This window comes from Brassica oleracea, unplaced genomic scaffold (genome assembly GCF_000695525.1).
Source record: "Brassica oleracea var. oleracea cultivar TO1000 unplaced genomic scaffold, BOL UnpScaffold01092, whole genome shotgun sequence".
NCBI lineage: Eukaryota > Viridiplantae > Streptophyta > Magnoliopsida > Brassicales > Brassicaceae > Brassica > Brassica oleracea.
Window position 1 is genome coordinate 25089 of NW_013617658.1, and position 4199 is coordinate 29287.

The window sequence follows — 4199 nt, forward strand, 5'->3', positions numbered from 1 at the left end:
TGAAGAACAGCTCAAGAACACTAAGAACAATGGTATTTTAAAAGAGAGAGAGTTTTTTTGACAAGTTAAATTATTACAAAGTTGGATTATGATGTTTCTTGCCCACTCTTTTGATAAAAAGAAAGCAAATATTATACAGAAAAGTAGGAAAAATCGTGCAAAGGAAAGGTGGGTGGAAGAAAGTGGGAAGTTGGTTAATCCCATCAACTTTCCAGTGGTCCCCGGCAAGGGTTGATACACCTGTAGTAAATCGATTATAACTTATCCAATACAGCTCCAAATGACTTGAAACCACTTCCATTGGAAAGCTAACTCAATTTCCAGTGTCTCCACAAATTTTGAGCTTCAGAAAAGATCTTTAAGGCTTTCATCCGTGTTCATCTTTTACTCTCTGAAATTCCACGATTCCGGAGCGACCTCGCTGTGTCGCTGCGAGAGGTCGCTCCGGATTCGTTGTTTCCGGGTGATCAATACGCGAGCGACTCCGAGGTGTCGCTCTAGTGCGTCGCTCCCAGCTGGAGCGATCAGAGCGACTTGGTGGTGTCGCTCCCAGCTGGTCGCTCCGGTAAGGTGCTCGCCCAATGATCACTTTTAACTTCTTTTGGACTCCAATTGCACTCAAAATCCCACCAATGGTCCTCTAACTCATCCATGGTGCTCTCCAACACCTGATATGTACAAATGCAATGATATGCAGCCTAAATGTGCCTAAATAATGCTCTAAATGACCAAACCATGCAAGAATAAGAAGTTAAAAACATGTAAATTCACAAGATATCAAAGGGGTTATCAGCAATCTAGGAATATCAACTATTTCCCCAACCCTTTCTCCTGTTATAATCCTAGCTCGAACCATAAAATCCATTAGATGTGTGATCTGCAATCTGGTCCCATTCATTAAGCCGTCTGTAGGAGCTATGTTTCTCAGAACCATAACAGGACAACCAACCTTCAGTCTAAGACTATGGTTTGGTAAACCAGAAACCTTAATAGTGTTCAGAAAATCAGAACTAAGAGCTTCATTGTTTACTGAGGTTGTATCTGAAGGATCAATACTATCAGCACTGTTATAAATTTTTTCCTCGCCTGAAATAGTTAACATATTTTAAGAGAATTAGACTTACAAATATAGTGGACGCAGAAACAATAGGTGAAGAATAGAAATTTACCATTTAGCTTATCCAACATATAATCATTAACTATATTCACATCCCCATTGGTTGGACAAAGAATAGCTCTCTCTCTTGGAAAAACTTGGCCTCTTTTTTTTCATGCAATGTTGCTGAATCACCATAAATAGCTTTGCTGATTGCTTCTATAGGATCATATGACTTGGTAATAAGAAATTCAGTGGGTATTTCAATCTCTGCTTCCCCATCATTAGGCTCAGAAAGTTTACCATCTCCAACTTTCAAAATCCACTCTGAAAATTCTTTTAGATCCTTTGAGTCTTCAAGTGATAAACCACCAGAGAGCAATCTCATATTCTTAGTCAAATTAAGCACTTTGCAGTTATCCCATAGATATGAAGAGTTAAGTGTGGTCATAACAATTTCAGCTCTACCAGCTCCATTTATAACAGGCAAGACCTGCCTAAAATCGCCTCCGAAAACAACAACTTTTCCCCCAAATGGTTGTGTGTCGTGCTTTCCCACAATATCAGATAAACTTCTGTCCAACGCTTCAAAACAATGCTTGCTCATCATAGGCGCTTCATCCCAGATAATAAGTGATGATGCTTTCACTAAATTAGATTGGTCAGTTCCATGCTTCATAGTACATGAGGAAAACTCGTCTGGATTTAGAGCAATACTGAATCTTGAATGAGCTGTCCGACCGCCTTGCAACAACAATGATGCGATGCCACTTGAAGCCACGTTTAGAACAATATCTCCTCGAGATCTAATGGCTGCAGATAGCAATTTCCAGAGGAAAGTTTTCCCAGTTCCACCAAAACCGCTAACAAAAAACATTCCACCATCTCCTTTATTAACAGCTGAAAGAATCTGGTCATATATGAATTTTTGCTCGCAAGTCATCTTTGGAATATCTCTGTCAAGAGTTTCCAACAAAGAGGTATGACAATAGCTACGCTCGTCTAACACCAAGACATTTGAATCGTCACTACTTGTCCTTGGTAGTCTAGGCATAGATTCAAATCTTGACAGAGAAGTACCATTACGTCTCAAAATTTTTTCAATCTCTAGTAAAGGATACTTCTTTTTGTCGTCATCGCTCAGTAATAGACCTAAAATTAAAATAAAAAGGACAGGCAAACAAATAAAATTATTAGTTGCTTGCAGGACTATCATGTAGCATTATAGAAGTTTACTATGCAAAAAATAAATGTTGACCTGGTCTATTGAAATTTCTTCTCCTGCAGTGCTCTATATCTTCAGACAAAACCTCCCAAGTGGGTTCCCATACAGTCTCCGGCTCAGATAAAGTGTTACTCATAAGCATCATAACAAAAACATTTCGTAGCTCACTTGCTGTGCTTTCATAACTTCTTCTTAGTATGTCATCAATGTATTCTTGATCATCATCTAATAACCCACGAGCATAACATGCTGCTTTGTAGCTCGGATGTAGAACACCTTCATAGGTTTTAATGTCATCATAACTGGTGGGTCCTCTGACAATGTTCAATAATACACGCAAGAAATAAGTATTTTCCTGGGTCCGAGGAGCATAATTAATCCTCCCTAGAGCAAAACCCCTTTTCCTTCTTTTGAACTTCTTTGACCTTTTATCATAAGTGAAGAAGTTTGGAATCTGAGCGTAGGTCAACGTTCTGGCAAGGGAGTCAATCTTACACAACTCAAACCAAGCTAAGAACATTGTATTTTCAATGAGCTTCCGGGTGACCACTGTTTTCAATTTATCTTTCTCTTTGAATGTAACAACTTGCTTTCCGGGTAGATGAAAACTAAGCTTCTCTACAGCAACAGATCGATAGTGAATAGGGAATTTGAACACTCTCCAAGTTCCTTCACATGTCGAAACGTATCTGCAAAAACGAAAAAGTTGTTTATTAAGTCCATTTAATTTGCAGCTTACTTATAACACGAACATTAAACAAACATACCTGCAATCGAATAATTCCTTGAGTTCATTCCTTTTCTTCTCAAGATTTTCCTTAGTAAGATCGACATCTCCTAACTCACTTGCAACAATGTGGTCTGGGGGTTCAACAGCAACTGTGCAATGATCATGTCCTTTATTTATGTACTAGATTAAGACCCGCGCCTTGCGCGGGATAAACATTATATATAAAAATTATTTTATGTATTATATGTTCTTACATATTATAAAATAATATATATATATATATTGAATAATTAAAAATCAGTAACTATTACATATATAATTAAATTGGTGCGAACATATAAATCAATTTTATTAATCCAAAACAATTTAAAAAAAATTGATAGGATATGTAATTAAATTTAAATGGTATTAACATACATAGTATATTTTTAATATTAATGTCTATTAAATGATGTTTTCTACTCATATGTTTTTTTGATCACGTGTATTTTTAATAGCAAAAATTTTAAATTATTGATAACAAAATTTTCATTGTGGGATTAATAATTTTAGTAATTTATAATTTAAAAAATAATTATCAATGCTAGTTCAAAACTTTTATCAAAAAAAATTATTCAAAGTAAATGTTGAACAATATGGTTTATAGTTTAATTTAGAATGATATATATACATATATATTTTAAATCTTAATGATTAATTAAATTAGACTTTTATTTATATGATTTTGTAATCATTTGTATTTTGTCATAACAAAATATTTTAAACCATGGGTTGCAAAATTTGAATCGCAAAATTTGAATGTGAGACTTTTAACAGTTTTAGTAATTTATAGTCGTTTTTAAAAATTCAAAATATAACATATACAGAAAAATCTAAATTTTAATAATATGGTTATTGTGAGTTTTTTAAATTATTTTAATAGTTTAAAATTAAACAAATTTGATAGAAGATACATTATTTTTTATCAGATCTTTATTATTCAAAATCATTAATTGTCATATATACTTTAGCCACATTAGGTAATTCCGTAATCTTTATTTAAGGAAATAATAAATGTCATTAATAATGAATTTATGGTTAGTTTAATAAAAAAACTTAGGAAAAATTGCTAAAAGAGAACAAGAAAACAGCATAGTTGTCCCTATGGT

General features: G+C 34.1%; 1 long non-coding RNA gene across 1 annotated transcript in view; it reads left to right on the forward strand.

Annotated features, from left to right (window-relative positions):
• LOC106320852 overlaps positions 1-3277 on the forward strand; it is a 9306-nt gene extending 6029 nt beyond the window's left edge. Inside the window, exon 5 of the long non-coding RNA XR_001265931.1 lies at positions 2384-3277. This is a non-coding gene — a long non-coding RNA (uncharacterized LOC106320852). The remainder of the gene's footprint in view (positions 1-2383) is intronic.
• Positions 3278-4199: the final 922 nt, after the last annotated feature.